The sequence below is a fragment of the Plecotus auritus genome (assembly GCF_963455305.1).
Source record: "Plecotus auritus genome assembly, chromosome: 11".
NCBI lineage: Eukaryota > Metazoa > Chordata > Mammalia > Chiroptera > Vespertilionidae > Plecotus > Plecotus auritus.
In genome coordinates, this window is record NC_137777.1 from 39756744 (window position 1) to 39774774 (window position 18031).

The window sequence follows — 18031 nt, forward strand, 5'->3', positions numbered from 1 at the left end:
CAAACCTCTGAAGCCAGACAACAGGTGAGGAATTACAGCAGAAAAGCAGAGTCGGCAGGGGAAAAGAGAAGGTATTTGGGAAGGCTTTTGTGGTAAAGATGGGATTTGAACTGAACTTCGAAGGAAGTGGGAGTGAAGGCATTCCTGGCGGAGGAGGGGGATGTGAGGAAGGGTGGGAAGTCAACTGCTGGGCCATTTTGGAGACTGCCTCCTATTTGAATGTGCTGGGGTAGGTGAGGCAGCAGGAAGTCAGTGTGGAGGCCAATGGAAGCTTTGAATGCCAGGAGGAGGAGGTTCCTTGCTGTTGGGGAGCAGTGCCCAGAACAGGGCAGGATAATAATAATCTAGAGAAAACAGGAGGTCCCCGGTTGGGGCGGGAAGGTAGCAGAGGTGACCCAAGGTCTGGGGTGAAGAACCCTTCTGGATTGTTGCTGCCACCAAGAAAAGAGCAGAGACGGCTGGAAGATTAAAATAGAGGGTTGGCCCTGGCACCGGGAACTCCCTACAAACCATCATTAAGAAAACAGGAGACCAGGAATCCAGAGAAGCAGCAGAAGCACCTGGTCTGACTCTAAGAAACATCAGTGTTTACTAAGCACTTGGTGTCTGGAAAGCTTGCCTTTCCAAATACCACGTCTTCCTCATCTACTCCATCCTGCCACAGGCAGCTACTGTGTGGGGCGCAGGGGCAGGGGCGGGGGCCGGGGGCGGACCGTGTGCCCGGAAACCCAGCTCTATTCCCTCCTCCCCTCCCCCAGAAGCCCTCCCGCCTGTCCCCCCTGCTGCTGCGGCCAGCTGCAGCTCCCTGTTTGTTTGCGGAGGTTTGCATACTCAGATTGAGTTGCCTTTTTTCCAGTCAGTTCAGCAGTGTCCTGAAATTCACCCCCAGTGTAACTTCTGCCTCTGCTCCTCCTCTTCTTGGAACTGCCCTTTGTTTGGCAGCCTTGGTTCTACGGGGGTGTGCGATGATAATAATCCTCCGGCTTATATAACTCCCTTCATCTTGCAAGCACTTGGCAGACTGTCCCACATGAAGTGTGGGGCCAGTGTCAGGCCTGGTGGCTATAGCGGCAGATAGGAAACCCCAGCCTGAGGCTCGGGGGCCAGGGGGCCAGGAGGGAGGGCAGCAAGGGTCAGAGGCCAGGCCTTCCTGGCTCCTGTTGCAGGGAGGTCAGGGGAGATAAGAACAATGACTCTGGCCTTCAGGAGGAAGGCGGTCCCGCTGCCACCTTCTCTCTGCTGCTTTGCAGGCTGCCAGTGCCCAGAGTGTGTCCTCTGGAGAAGATTTTGAAGGCAGCCCTTGTAAGTATGATGCTCTGCTTTTCCTTTAAAAACGAAGGAAGCAGACTTTCCTTGCTGTCTAGTCCATTTCATGTTATTTATTCACTGCAGTCGTTTCCCTCATTCATATTCTTAGATGATGGAAAGTGTGTTCGGGCCAAAGTTCTCCACCCAATTGGGTCCCTCCTAAAAATCATAGGAGGAGTATGAGGTTCCTGTGATAATTCAGTTAACCAAATAGCACCCAGGCGAGGGGCTGGAATTGGCCCCTCTCTCCAAGTCCTGGGGGGTGCCTGACTGTTGTACACACGTCTGACCCTAGAGAGGAGACTTGATTGTTCACCTGGCTGGTTAGGCAACGAGAAACAGTGCAACAAGTTTGATCTTCAGTTTCCCTGCTATCATGCTCACAATTTCAGACAAACATACCATAACTGGTGGAAATTTCTTTTCACACTATGAAATAGATGCCACTTCTCCTTGTAGGCTTGAAACTTGCACCGGCTTGTGTAAACTCTATAAAATGCTGTAACGCTAGTGGACCTGTGAATTGTTACGTTTTTCACTGCCTAGCCCAGTGGTCGGCAAACTGTGGCTCGCGAACCACATGCGGCTCTTTGGCCCCTTGAGTATGGCTCTTCCACAAAATATCATGGCCTGGGCGAGTCTATTTTGAAGAAGTGGCATTAGAAGAAGTTTAAGTTTAAAAAATTTGCCTCTCAAAAGAAATTTCAATCGTTGTACTGTTGATATTTGGCTCTGTTGACTAATGAGTTTGCCGACCACTGGCGCTAGCCGAAGGGTCTGAAAACTAAAAGAACGGGGACTGGCAAAACCCATCGTTTTTAGCTATGTGTCTGCAAAGGATGCTGGGTTAACAGTAATCTTCTCAGGGATGATGCGCATTGCTTTTGAGAAACTGTCTTCCAACAAAAGGGGGATTTAAAAACTCTTGAATAATACTGAGCAAGGTAGTTTCTACACACTTAGAAAGTATGATTTGCTAATTGAACAAGCCAAGAAAGTAAAGTTCTGTTTTGGGTAGTTTTATAATTTGCCTTTATAAAACCACGATTGTAACTTGGTGCACTATGAGATACAGAAAATTACTGTCTTTATTTCAGGTAAGGAATATAATTTGGTAATAATGTAGAAATGCAAGACCTCTCACTTTTAGTAACGTAAGTGCTATGATTAAAGCACTGAGCTTTTTCTCTTTAAACAGACATGCAAACTACATATAATGTGTATATGTGTGTGTATATATATATTTTTAAATTATCCTGAACTCTTCCATTTGCTGAATTTGTCTAATGCTCAGTATTTTACATGATAGTATAATATCCAAAATGGACCAAATGGGAAGATTTCCTGTCAAGTTTCAGAATGCAATAGAGTTTTTTTTATTTTATTTACCCAATAAACATGGGAAACCTAATAATATTATGTCTGTGTTTAAGAGTCTGTTTATATGACATTTCCACTTAGAATTCTCTGGGGGCTTCCAAGAAATTCTAAGGCATAATTAAAGTTGAAAGTGAGCCTGGATTCTAGTTGGTTTTACTCCTAAATTTAAAAGTGATCTGTCAACACTAAATTCTATACTCTAGCTAATTTAATTACCAAGATCAGCCACATAATCTCAACATTAGCCTTAAAGGCATACTTGGTCATAGTAGAAAGAACACAAACTCTGATGGGATCCAATCTGAGGCTTGTTTTTGCCATCATCTGGTTATATGACCAGCAGTAAGATTTTTAAGATTTTTAGCCTCAAGTTTCACATCTGTTAAATAAAATGAAGACTATTGACCCCAACGAGAGGATTGTTGAAAGAAATAAAAGAAAGTAATATGTATAAAAATCCAGCACAGTGTCTGAAAATAGCAGCACTTCAGTCAATTTTCGGGCTTTACCATTAACTCTATTTTTTCATCTTTGATTCAATTCCTTCATTTATTGAGCATCTACTATGTACTACATGCTATGCCGAGCACTAATAATTCAAAGGTGAATAAGATTAATATCCTGCCCTGGAAGAGGAGACAGGAAATTTTCTTAACAGTGTATTACCTGCAAAAATAGAAGAGAATTTAAGATTAAGTGACAGAGATGAGGCCAGAGTGATGATCTCTCCTAGTGAAAGTCAAGGGAACTTTGACAAAGATGATGTTGATTGTGCACCTTTTAAAGGATCAGCAGGGGTGTCAAAGGACATTCCAGAGGGGAGGAACTTTGGGGAGCAGAAGGTGTGAGAAAGCCTGGGAACAGGACCTGGTTTCAATTGGTGCTCCAGTATTGAACCTAGGGGAGGCTGGAGATTTCATCAGGGACCCAATCAAGGGTGTTCTGGGTGCTTAATGCTAGGATGTTTGGACCAATTACTCTAGTAAAACTCAAACTCATGCATGGGCCAGCTCATGATTCACAAAAAGTTTGTTTTATAGGTTCACATCTATATCAGAAGCTTAGGCTGAGCCCTAACTGGTTTGGCTCAGTGGATAGAGCATTGTCCTGCGGGCTCAGGGGTCCCGGGTTCGATTCCAGTCAGGGGCATGTATCTTGGTTGCGGGCACATACCCAGTAGGGAGTGTGCAGGAGGCAGCTGATCGATGTTTCTCTCTCATTGATGTTTCTAACTCTCTATCCCTCTCCCTTCCTCTCTGTAAAAAATCAATAAAATATATTTAAAAAAATAAAAGCTTAGGCTGAAATGTAAGTCAACTATGTCGCTAAGACATTGTTTGGTTCAATAGACTATGTTGTTATTTGATGGTTTGCTTGTCGCAAACCCATCTCATTGATGGAAGCATTATAACACAAGCTCCTTAACTCACCCGGGTGGGCACTTTCAGGATCACCTATCAGTGGGAAGACAAGGGAGGACTTTGCATTGGGCTGAGCAGGTGCAGAGCAGATATTATCGATGTTTTAGGGAAGATTTTAAATAGATCATGTACGATCCAGTATGAAGTGTGGGTTTGGCAAATGCGTGAAGGTGACAATACTAAGGTAGGAGACCAGTTAAAAGAGGATTGTAGGGTACAAGTGATAAATGCTGAGATCCTCAGCAGGGTAGGTCGACAATAAGCCACAGATCCAGAGATATTAAGAAGGCAGAACATTCTCGACTTGGGAATGAAAGAAAAGGAAACATCTGTGATATTAGTTTGGGCTTGGGCAACAAGGCAGCTATAATGGAATACCATAAAACAAGAGGAGTCACAAGTTTATAGAAGAAAATTGAGTTAGTTGAGTTATTGTTGGGTTGAGGTGTCACTAAGAGATTGCAACATTTTTGAGTAAAACTCAAAAACAGGTTTGTTTTTTAAAAGTATAAAATGGAATATGTCTTGGAAATTTTAAAGAGAAAAGCTGGGCTCTCCCCATTATGCTCAATGTCCCCAATAAATGTCAATATCCAGGCTCACTGGCCCCTGAGCTTTCATCTTGTATCCTTGCTGTTGACTAGATGATTTTCCCATTAACTTTTCAACAGGAAGGCCATGTCTGGGGCAGTCTTGACAATAACTATGTCTACTCTCAAAAAAAGTAATTGTTACTTCCACTGAGCCTTCAGACATGAGCAGAGAGTAGGAAAGAAATCTGTGGGCCAGTAAAATATTTATTGATAAAGAGCACATATTCATAGAGAATGAATATTCATCAAGAAGCAGCCCTTTCCTTAGCGGGCCTTTCTGACTTCCCTTGAATTGGGGGACCGACCCAGTCTGAGACTACAGTAAAGGAGGTAATTTCTAAGCCAATGCATTGCTTAGCTTACAACCATTTCCTCCTCCTTCAGTGTGAGTAGGAAGTTTTTCCCAGATGCTTGAGTGGTGCAAAATAGGGAGTGGAGGGTGGGTAACATTTGCAAATTTCTAAAAGATGACAAATAGAACTTTAACATTTAGAATGAACAGAAAACAATCTCATTAGCAGACAGGAAGCTGTGACTTTTTTAAGTCTTTGAGGTCTGATTACTTGATAACCTTAGTTTTCTGATAACCTTACACCCATCTCCGCTCAGCACTTAATCATCTATGGCAAAGCTTCTATCAGATTTCCTGGATTCCAGAGTTCTTACCCCACCTAAACACTTCAAAGCAAATACCATTTATTACAAAAGGGACTTAGCCCCAGACTTCATGGCTAGTCTAGAAAAGTCATATAATATTCCTTTCTGATGGGTAAACTGTATCAACACATTTACAAAAAATTTAAGAGCCTATGTCTACCTGGAAATATAGAGAATTTCATCTCTCATCAGAAAGATAGTATTTGAAGAAAAAGGGAGGGGGCGGGGAGATAGTATTTGGTTAAAATCTGAATTCTATCTGGTTTCTGATGGCTCACTTCAAAATTTCCCAAACTCCAGAAGTTATCTTTGGCTCTGAAAAAGGTTTCTATTGTTGGTAAAATGCATCCTCCGTGAAACAACAAAAAATGAAGAGTCCCAAAAAGGAACTTTCACTAGCTCAGTTATACAAAATAATCACCAAATATATGCTTTAGAATAAGATGAGCTTGCATCATGGGCAAGCTTGTTGTTTAAAGAAGGAGCAAGAGAGACTTGGGGAATTCCCATTAGCACAGCTGAGAGCAGGAAGAATGTACTGAGCTTCCATATATGGTGCTGGCCATTCCACATTTAAAGTCTTAGCTTCTTAAGCAAGTGCTGCAACTTCACAAGCTTTTTGGGTTTGCTGACATAATGTTTCCCTCCAGGCTGGGTGCTGCCTGAGCCACTGTGCTCCCTACACAGTGAAGAGTGGATAGGGTGCAGCCGTGCTGTCCCCAGACACCTGAGTTCAGAATAGTTTTGCATTTTGCTTTATTTCTGAGCTCTGTGGAAAGCTGGAAGCTCCCCAACTCTCTTTTGGGTTTGGCTTCCTGTCCACATGTTTTCTGGTCTCATGTCATTGTGCATGAAGTAATAGTCCCACATGCGTGCATCGTCACAATGGCAAAATTGGTGTGGTTCAGTGCAAGTTTTCTAATGAGAACATTTTGGACCTTCCACCAACTCCTTAGGGAAGGCAGTTTGGAACCAGATATTTATTACTTAACAAGGACAAGGGAGCAAGGACAGAGCACACTTCTGCAGCAAGACTGATGCCATTTATAGAAGACAATTAAAGGACGACTGCCTAAGAAAAATAAACTTTTACTTTACACATCCGTCTAAATGTATATGTGTGTACAGCATAGAAAAATGCCTCCAGCTCACAGTTTAAAAATATCAGTTACTGGTTCAGCATTTCCCTCTGAATGGTGCTAGTGTTTTACACTGAGGACTGTTATTTTAGTGACATTTTTTTGCAGCAAAATCTGATGAGTTTATGAAGTTTGAGAGCCAGGAAATGCAGCTCAGTTTCTGAACAGCCAAGAAAGCCAGGAGAGCTAAGTTCAGTCATCCACTTGCTTTATGGCGTGGGTTCGTCAGTGCTAAGTGCAGTAACACTAATACAGAGAGGAGCCAAACCAAACTTCTAAAGTGCGGCTCTTAAACCATTAAGCTTAACTCCCCACCCTATTATCAACAGGTGAAATTCTGGCGCACACCCACACTTGGTTGTGGATGGTGATGTCAAATCAATGGGCATACGTGCCAAAGTTTTATAGAATTTTAGAACAGGGAAGGATTTGGAGGTCTTCCAATCTTATATTTTATTTTACCAACAGAGAAACTGAGACTTATGAGCTCTCTCTCTCTCTCTCTCTGAACACACACACACACACACACACACACACACATACACACACACACACACATTTCTGAGTCATGCGCTGAGTCACTGCTTACAGAAAATATAGGTCTGGCTTAAGAGCAAGAAAGGGCAAATGACCCAGAGCTAGGCCAGTGGTCCCGTGATCCATTCAGGTTTGTGTGGCCCAGCTTCAGAGCTGGGGGCCTACAAGTTATCCTTGTTTCAAGAACCATTCAGGGTCCCAGATTACTTTTTTTTTTGGCCAAAACTTGAGTAAACTCCAAAACAAACCAAGGATCACTGTGTGACTAGGTCCTGACTTTCCAGCGATGCTCAGTCAGTTCATGGAAGTTACCAGGGCCGCATTATAATGAGCGTATGACATGTAGACAAAGCCTGGGATACAACCCTTGCACGGAGGACCCCTAAGACCTGCCAGAGAGACAGGTCTACCCTCACTGTGGAGGCAGTGGAGACTCTATAGGTAAGTGCTACATTGTGTGGCACAGATTTCAACTTCTTTCTACTGGCCTCGGGTGCTTACAGTGTCACTTCCAAATGTACACTCAGTTCGGGAGATCAGGAGGTGCCATGCATAACTGTAAATACCAACATTTCCATGTTGACCTGGAACGTACTTAAAAAGTGGACATCTGCGTGATGCTTATAATAATTTGTAATGTTATCAGAGACATGGAAATAGAGAATATAAACAAACTAGAACTCATCCACTCCCAAGAGAGAAGAAGCTCAGGGGAGTGATCAAAGGGCCGACTGGGTTGGGTGTGCCAGATGACAGAGGGTGGCGTAAGTGGGTGGAGGAGTCGAGCTTCTGTTGGGAATGGAAAGAGATGTGATAAGAGTGATGTGGGAGAGAAAGTCCTGCAGCAACAAGCCAGTGCCAGGAAGGCCCTGCTGCAGCAATCTGCCCGGAAGAGGGAAGCTTCTGGAATAGAGGGAAGGACCTGGAACCGCCCATATATATCCTGAATCCCAGGGCCTGTAGAACAAGAGGAGATTCCAGGTCTATGTACTGAGGGAAACAATCTCCAGCCATTACTTCATTACCTCTGAGATTCCCCTCGCTGTATACCAACAGTGAAGAGGTAAAAAAAAAAAAAATTTTTAAAAATGCTCTGAATGAAATGCTTTAATATGTACATGGGCAAGAGAAATATTTTTTAAATGTAAAGGAAATTTTGAGTTGTTAGTATTTGTCATTTTCCTGTTCTTGTATCTTATATTTCTGTATAGGATATGTTATATATCTTATATTTCCTCTTCTATCTCATATATCATACCCACATTTATATATGATGTGTGTACATGTTAAAATTGGCTATTTGTGGCAGCAAGATTGCTTCATCAAATCCTTAATGCATTAAAATAGGTGTTTCCTCTTATTCAAACTAAGTTGGCTTTAGTCACTTACATTTTTTCAACTGCCATAAATGCAGAATAGAAACAAATGTAACCACCTGCAAATGTTTACATTGCTGTTCATCATATAATAGCTTGCAGCCACTTTAGAAGATTTTATTATTCAGCACATTTTTCTTTAAAATAGATCTCATCACCTAAAATGAGACCTCACTCAACTTTTAAACCTGGAACACTTTGTAAACTTTTAAAAAGAAACTCTTTTTTAATTGTTTTTATGAAATCCAGTCAAAGAATAATATGAAATGAATCTAATGGCTAGTCTTCCCCTTGAAGAGAGAGTCCAATGGAAACTTCTACAAAAGTACTAAATTACCCACAATTTTTCAAGGTTTCTGGCAAGTGGTTGTAAAAGGAATCAGGTTGGGTGAAATTTGGAGAATATTATTCCTACTGATGTCCGCCCTGGAAGTTGTGAAAGGGCAACATCTAAAAGATAAGAGAAATCATTGATAAAATGCACTGATAGCACTTTTGCGTTTCCCCATTGTAGGTGCAACCGTCATCTGAAGAAGGTGGATTTGGCAAATGATATGCAGGTTTTCCAAGACTGAGTAATTACAGAAAACTTTCAAAGGTACTCATATCATGTATTTATCTCTTGAGTAATTGACCCAAGGCGCTGATTTAAATCTGAGCACTCCCTGTCCCTTGACAAGGGGAACGGTTCACGGGTAGGCAATTTCTAAGAAACTGAAGAGTCCTGCACCTTCCTGTGGTGTCTTCCTTCTTGGGTCAGAGCTAAAAAGGGCCTTACATGTGGCAGAGCAATTTTGTGAAATTAGTCTTCAGGAATAACAAAAGAACCATCTGAAAAATGAGTATCTAAAGAATCACATAACTTTATTAACATGTCATGAGCTGTTCAGGAAGCTTAGGGGAATTTGAGGGACAGTGAATGGCAGACCAGCTACTCCCAATCACTGGCATTCTCAGGAGTGAAAACTGTACAGTGGTCACCTGTCTTGTTCACAGGTTGCCTTCACGGTTTCTTGCCTTGGCCATGTCAATATCAGTGCCAAGACTGTTGTGGGGCCAGGGAGAGTTATAGAGACCCACCTCAACAATACAAACATGCTTGCAGAAGCGTTCTGAGGGATGTTGATTCACATGGCTTTACACCCCCAAGAGTCTTTTCTCAAATATTAACATTGAAAGTAGTTCCCTTCCACCCCCGACCAAAACTAACCCAATGGAAGCTGTTGAGTTTCTCTTGATTTCCAACTGCACCTCTTTAAAATCTTTGCCCTTTGCTTGATTTTATTCAAACCTTGTATTGGCTCAGAGTGGCTTGAAAAAGTCCCCTAATCACTGAAAAGTTCATGAACCTCACACAACACAACAAACAAAACCTTTAACAAGTCTGACCTGAATTTCAGGTTTGTCTTTTAAGAATTTAGCCTACTTCTCTTTCTAGTACTTATGGAATTAAACATTGTGTCTTCAAACTAAAAATGGCAAGTGATGACAGGAAATGGCTGGAAGTGTATGGGAGACTGTGGTTAGTTCCTTGACATAAAATCATGATCATTGCCAGTTTTTCCATAACTCGCTGAGCTTTGTCTGCAGGTGGTTTGAGGGATCACCAGTAATGTATTGGAAGCTCAAAAAACAGTAAGAGGAGATAAGTTGAAGTTTAGGTCTCCTTACTTCAGAACTTTAAACAGGAGAGGAAAAAATTCCAAAACAGAAACTAAAACAAGATACTTGCTTAGGAATAAGGTCAATGAACAGAACTGTGATTTCTTACGAGTTCTTCATCTCCTGGAGTCAGTTTTCCAAACCTTTTCTTTGTGAACCTCTCCCAACACATCACTTTTTCTGTAGGAAAGAAAGAAGTTGCCCTTCAAAATCGTGCCATTCAAAATGAACTACACAAGAGTCTGGAACACCCTTCATGGTGGAGCTCCCCTATGTCTTCTCCAGAGGTCACTGAAGACCTGATTTCTCAGTGCCATCTGCCTCAGTTTCTTCTGTGTGTGGAGAGGCCACTTTTCTGGGATGCCATGTTGTTTATTACCTGGCCAGTCATCTTTCATTTCACACTTTTCTCCCTTCAATGGGTAATGTCACCACTTTAAGCATTATGTGCTTTTCCTTCCTCAGCATGTCCTTATTTTGAGAAAATAGAAATGTGTTTACTCTAATACTGGATCAAGTTAGAATCCCTTGTTCTAATTTAACACACCTGACACTTTTTTTGGTTAAAAATCTGTGCGCTTCCTATGAGAACAGACTCCAGTCTGCATTTTCTGGCTTTGGACTGGAAAATTCAAAGTCTGACCAGCTACCAGCATCAGAGGTCTCTGCCCCTCCTCATTTCTCCTTTGAGAAGGATTGGATAGGTAGCCGAGTCCCTCCCCACCATCACATCTGTATTCATAGACCTACAGTCCTCCCAGTTGGTCAATTCTGTAGAAAGAAATCAGCCTTTCTCTGTGCACACCGACCGTCAGGCTTGTCAAATAACGACCACTTTAATGGGCCTTCGGGCTTCAGAATGCTGCCCTGTGCATTTTTGATTGCCTGTCTGCTCATGTCATCTGGGTATAAAGTTCTTTCATTTAATATTTTTCCAGCTTTCAAAACTGCTTACCTGCAGTTCATTGAACTTGGCCTCATCTCCAAAATACATAACGCAAAAAAACAGAACCAGGAGATGTTACAAGCAAATCTCAGAAGCTGCCCAAGGGCCTCCTGACTGTTCGACTTCCAGAAGATACTGTCTTGTTCCAAGCAGAAATAGGTTGTGTTCACAGAGAATAGGGCACCAAAAGGACAATTAAATTTCACAGCTTCGGGGAGATTTTGAGGGTTCTTGTCAAAAATGTTCACACCTGTGGAGCAGACTGCTATTTTTGTGGAGCCTAGTTGTTGGCGTGAGATACACCTGCCAAAATCTGAATGGCCGCTATTGTACCTTCTGGACTCAAACATGGCCCTGTCAGACAAGGTTAGGTGCACACAGATGTATAACCTAGAACAGCGACTATGTTGTTTATAAGGAAATTAAGACGTTTCCTAGCCCTGTTGATGCCTATTTGGGATGGAAAATTTTGTCCTAAGCCCGCCATAGCTGTGCCTCCCTGGTACGTTTTCTTTTTTTTTTTTTAATATTACTTTAATTATTTAAGTTATACTCAATACATTCATTTCAATTTAAGTGATTTTTAAAAAATAATTCACACACTCTAATAATAAACTAAATGTCATCAAGGAATTGATTTCAGATGTGGACCCTAAAACCCACTAAAATTATCTTCTTCTTGGTATCCAGTGTGCATTCAAATCCAGAATATTAGGAGCTGAATTGGGGTGTGCTAAGAAGCAGTCTCTTAACTTTGTGACTACTTCTCATTAACATTTCTCATTGAAGAGGGCAATTTATTACACAGCATCCTAATGTTAGTTAAGATAATGTATTTGCTGAAAAAACAATATAGTATCCACCTAATACGTAATTTTTTTAAGAGTTCAGAAAACCACACACACTTAACCCAAGCCCATAATTCTTTCCTATATGATTATATGTTATGTGGAATCATAGAAAATTGCTGCTATCAGACTATTTTTGACCTACAAAAGCAGTAGTTTCGTATGGTACCACCAAATGAAAACAATTTTATTCTGATTGTTTTCATTTACCTTTATATCAAACCTGTGTTGTTTCTGCATTGTCTACATAATTCATGGTTGAAATTCGTGTGTCACGTTCACAATGGATATGGGACATAATAGTTGCTTTGGCTTTTTTCCTGTAAAAGATAACAGAAAACTCCACATTCATTACCTTCCTTCACACAGCCATTCTCACTGATTGCTTCTTGATGCCAGTTTTTAAACTAGCGAAAACCAGTGTCTTCTCCTGTATCATCCTTTCATCCCTCTGCATCTAAATACTTCCGCATGTGAGTCTGCATACAAACCTAAGTGACAAAGCAAGCATTGGCGTGCACAGGCCTCCAGCTCTGCGCTCATGTACAGACACAGTTAAATGGGTCTGTTTAGACAATACAGCCACCAAGCCAGCCAGTTTGTGCTTAAAGAAAATACCGAACTCCAATGGGATGAGAAGCATTGTCCTCACCAGGCTGCACGCCTTTAGTAGGATCCTCTGCAGTCTCCTCTGATGAGGCCTGCCCCAGCAGATGGCCCTCTCAGTATGCTCGGGCTGCCCATAGAATAGTGCTTTGTCTAATAGGGCGAGGGAGCAAACTCCAGGGATGTGGATCGACCAGAGGAAAACCCTTTGCTCTTGCCATAAGGACACATTCAGGCAGGAAGTGAAGAAGAAAATAGCCATTCCCCTGGGGATGAGGGCTGCGGAGTGGGAGGGAGGGAGCCAGCAGTTTAATTCTGCTGAGAGTGTGGGTTGGGGGGCCGGGATAGTCACAAGTGGAGATCAAGAAAAAAGAATGCGATGATGTCATTCTTTATACTGGGACAGTCACTGAAATGAAATCAGGTCACACACAATGGTCTTATTCTATGCTCTGAACCATAAGTGTTACAAGAGATTGCTTCATGGTAATGCTTTGTAGGAAGAGTCTAAGGACCCTGCTCACATGAAAAGGGCCCCAAGGTACCTTTAAGAGCCCTATGAAGGACGGCATCATTCCATCCAGGGCTGAGCGGGCCCACACTAGGTCCACATTTGTTTAAGGTCACTAAGCCACAGTTTAAAAAAAAAAGGTGTCTGGATTCCTATAACACAATGAATTTCATGAAGCAGAACTCAACTGCACAGCATGGTATCAGGTCAGATATTTTAAATTGGTGCACTTTTTTTTTTTTCAGGATCATTTTGAATGACAATCTGAAGTTAAGGCAGAATATATTTCTCAATACAAAGTTGGCACTTCCTGGGCGTGGGGGGGGAAATACTGCCTTGTACCATGTTAGGGCACTTTTAGGGCTGATTAATTCTGCTGACAGAGGAAGCATTTGATCTGTGTTGATCAGAGTTCTTAGAGCCACAGGAGGAAGATATATTCAATTTTAGGTTCCTTCTCTCAATGGTGTCCTAACTTAACCTCATTCATCTACTTAGGTTTCACAAGAGGGCATCATCATTACAAATGAAGATTTTCTAAGAAGTTATCCCTGGACTAGTTAGGTCACAGGGTCAATTCCTGTTATTAAGATTCTGTTGTTTTTGCATTAATAGTGCTTAAAACAAGTAAGTCATTGATGGAGGCTTTTTTAAAGGATATTTTTGCTGTGTGAGCCTTTATAATAGAACTGGAACAGTGTCGGCTTTTTACATTGGCATCTGCAGTTTAGAGAATTTGCAAAACTTAATGTGCAATTTTGGGAAACCACTGGTTTTCAGGTGCATTCAGGGACCTGGCCTGGCCCTTTTCTCTCTAGTAGACGATACAAAAATGTAAAAGTAAAAGTGGAATATAGTAGGAATTCATATTTGTTCTATGATTTCCTGTCAAATTATTAGGGGATTTTGTGTGGTAATCTAGGGTGAAGAGGAAGGAAGTGGTAGATTGTGGCTATCAAAATGGAAAGAGGCATATTTTGCAGGAGCCCTTTGGGGGGCAGATTCTAACATGAACTTCAGTGATTTCTGCCTCCCTTTTAAATTAAAGGTAATTAGGCTTAGGGCATTTAAAGTAGAATAATTATTTAAAAATAAAAAGGTAACCAAAATATTTTCAAACAAATGGTCAACCCCATCAGAAGTTCCCAGGTTTTTAAGACAGTGTTTAATTTTCTTTTCTGTTTATTTTTTAGTAGGCTTTAAAGAAATCTAAGTCCGTTGTCCACAGCCACTTGAGAATAGCATCTAAAATGCAGGTGTTACTTTAAGCAAATCCATTCTATACAACGGACATATGCATGCATGTAAGGCAGGCACGACTTCCTACAATGGGATTCACCATCAAATGAATTTTAAAATTATTTGCTTTTAAAATTTTACTCTCCTCCAAAAAAGATTTGATGTATTTTCTGCATTAAAATGTACTTATTACAGTAAGTAGGACTGCACAGCAGATTCAATCCATCCTACTTAATCCTAGGAGTGGGTCTAGTGCAACATAGGTGCTCAGCAAGGCCCGTGGCCCTGGGCGAAGGGCTGAAGGGCTGTAGGGACTTTGAGCATCTCTCCTGGTGGTCACTATGCCATAATGAAATCAGTCCAAAGAACAATGCACTGCGCATTGGCTCCAATTTTAGACATTTTATTTACTGTGTAACTTTCCACAAAATTAAAATGTGCTTGTTCCACTGCCCTCACCGGGTAAATGTCAGGTAAAGAAAGGAAGAATCCATTTGGAGGGAGCAGATGTGTGGAGCCACTCAAACACGACCCATCGCTCTTGTTGTAATATTACAAGGCTAAGGTATTCACGGTAATCATTAGTTCCCATCACACTGTGCTATTCCCAGCACCTCATTTCTCCCTCATTATTTTTTTAGTTTTATGTCTCTGCCAGTAAACTAATCCCAATGTGTATTTTTAGTGGTTGGCAAAAATTCAAAAATGTTTTGCAAAGAAGGGAGGCTATGGAATCACTTAGATGATAGCTATGTGTTCAGTGAATTTTAAAGAAAAGCTTCAGAGTGAAGTTTCTTTACTGGCTGAAGCATTAAACATAGAAGTGAAAAAAATTAGCACGTATTGTGTCATACACTTGTAGATGTTGGAATTCAGCTAAGGATCGACTCCAAATAATCTTTATGGCTAGAAAAAAGATGTGTAAGATTAACTCGCCACAGACGGGTGCTGTTGCTTTTCATGTCTTGTTGATTGTCTCCTTTTTGCCCTAACATGGATTCAGACATTGTCATCATCTGTGCGTTCCCCAGGCAGAGGCCAGAGAAAGAAGTTGACATCACGCTGCTCATTGTCACAAGACAGCCTTTCTCATAGGGAAGTCTTCAATTTTCTGGTTGCTTTTTCCACCCTCAAGCATTGATTTATAGAGGAATTTCTTTCAAATGTCAGCTACAGGATCAGCTTAGCAGTTTGTAAGTGCTGAAATGTCCCTTCCGGGTGAGAGGAGAGGAATGTAATTTACATTTCTCACTTGGAAGTTCTTCTACGTTTAAAGAACTTTCTCTCTGGTTTGGAAATATTAACACAGAGTTTATATGGTGCGACTTGTGTATATATGTATGAATAACTATTCCAGTGACACCAGTTCCTAAATGTGACAGACAATAATTCTGACTATCAAAACACTGATTTTTTTTTTTTTCCTCTGTGACTCATAAGTTCATGCATTTTCCTGGCTAGAATGAGGATGAACCATGGATCTTTGTGGGTGTCTGAGAACATACTCCGTGAAGTAAAAAGAGCCTTTCCTACCTTAGGGAGCCTTTGGGAGAAGTTCAAGTGCTATTACCAGCAAAATCGATCTTGTCTTCTTAAAATGGAAAACTCTTTTTTCTTTTCTTTCTAATTTATAATGACACGTGAAAGAAGTGTATCATAGTGGTTAGGAGCAGAGATTTGGGAGCCAGACTGCCTGGGTTTGAGTCCCTGCTATGCTGTTTATTAACTGTGTAATTTAATTTATTTGTGCCTCAGTGTCCTTATCAGAAAAATGGGGGCTAGTAATAATACCGACTTCATTTTCCTGCTTAGGGAATAGATGACTTCATATGTCCGAAGGGCTCTGAACGTTGCATAGCACGTAGTAAAGTGCTTAATGCATGCTATTATTATTCGTGGACATTTTAAAAATCCAGAAATGTACAAAGTAGGTACGTTTTCATAATGTTATTCTGCCTACAATTCATACACTTAACTACACACGTACACACAAGTCAGTGTACCAGGCACTGTAGAGAAAACAGTCACAGGCCACAGTACCCACCCTGTGGAAACGTGCTGGTCAGGAGTAGGACATACATGCTTCACACAACAGCAGTAAGAATTGTAAACTGTAGTGTACCACGCACTTAAAATGTGCATTTGCACACTTGTACCCATTTTTGAGAGAGTCGATGACAGGATGAATGGGGAAGTACTTTTGGAGTATATTATCAGCATATATATGGGAAACTTTTTAAAAAACAGCTCTTAATTTTCTAATTCCTGATTTCCCTTTAGGTTTATTTAGCTGTAGGTTCAGTTTTTCCCACCATTCAACCATGATGTGACTATTAACAAATAAAAACTAATAACCACTAAATCCAGTACAAAGATTCTCCTTATAGAGGCTCTGATGGTTCATTGGGCCTAGATTCCGATCCCCACACAGGCTGGACATGTATTCATTCTCTAGTCTTGACTCTTCTCTTCTATGGCCGCTTCATGGAGCTGGATGCTGTGATCCACAGAAGTGTGAAATGTGGTTTGCCTCATGAAAACGTGTCATACATACACGTGATGACTTCTTAAAGCTATCACTATTTAAATGATGATGTCATTTCAAAGCTCCAGGTCGACAACTATAAAGCACCCTACTTTTCTTGTGCTATTATTAGGTTCCTTGTTGAAAGGAGAGAAAAAAAATATCCTTAGAAAATGATGGGTAGAAGTCTCACAAAGAGAGGTTTCTTGCGTATTTTGTAGTTTTTCCCACACAGCGGAGAGCACTGATTCTGCCTGTATTTTATACTTCTTAAAAAGACATTTCATATATAAAATTCAAAATTCTAATCGACACAATCTTATAAACTTGGGCTTTGGTTTTTTCCACTTCTCTGTTTTTATTTCGAAGTATGTAGGTGTAGCAAGAGCTGGCAAGCCCCTGCTACATGGAAGACAGTAGAGAAAGTGCTTTGTGAGTGAGTATTGTACATCCCACCATCTCCCCTCAGCAACCCCCCAAGTGAACATTAAAGGTGATCGTTAGCATGGCACTAACTGAGCAGCAGGGCAGAAGTGGCCCGTTGTGTAAAGAATCAGGTGTAAACCTGTATCAGGCCATCTCAATAGGAGAGAAGAATATGGTGCTGTGAAAAGACAAGGGAGATACGCCGCCCTCCTACTATCTTGTGGAACTGGGCAAGTTGCAGAGCCTTTTGAGTCTCAGGTTGCCTTTGGTAAAATGTGGGTAACGGCCTTCAGCTCCTAGTGTTGTTGTGAGGGACCCAAAGAGAAGATATGTGCAAACACCAAGCCCAGGGTCACGTGGATAGCATGTATCTGAGAAGCACTCGTTTCTCTCCTCATCTCGTCTTAGCACGTAGCCTTCTTCCTCCTTCCTCACTCACGACTTAACCCTGCAGAACTTCCAGCCTGTCCCTGCTGGGATCCCTGTGTCCTTACTTCCCCCTCAGACTGCTCATGCTTCCTCAAGCTTCATGGATGGAGCTCTGTAATTTACATAGAACCAGAATGCTCTTTCCTTCACATTCTAGCAAAGCTAAAATGCCATACATAACCTTTGTAAAGCATTCCTTGATTCCCTCACAGCCAGAATTTTTTCTTTTGAACGCCTGTGGACTTTATACTTTAATTATGGTTCATATTTATTTAAACCTTATCTGTACCATACGGGTATTTACATGTCCATTTCTGTCTGCTTTTAGCACAGTGCTTTGCAAGTTCAGTGCACAATAAAAGCTTGTTTTTAATTTTAAAAAAATTGCAACTTCTGATTTAAAAATATTGAGCTTTGTCAAAAGAAGGC

The 18031-nt window shown here is 41.3% G+C and overlaps 1 protein-coding gene across 5 annotated transcripts in view; it reads left to right on the top strand.

Moving 5' to 3' along the window:
• SULF1 (sulfatase 1) overlaps positions 1-18031 on the top strand; it is a 170827-nt gene that overhangs the window by 33367 nt on the left and 119429 nt on the right. For all 5 annotated transcript variants that reach the window (XM_080646253.1, XM_080646255.1, XM_080646248.1 and 2 more), the window contains one exon: positions 8926-9009. The gene's annotated coding sequence lies outside the window, so the exon portion shown is untranslated. The remainder of the gene's footprint in view (positions 1-8925; positions 9010-18031) is intronic.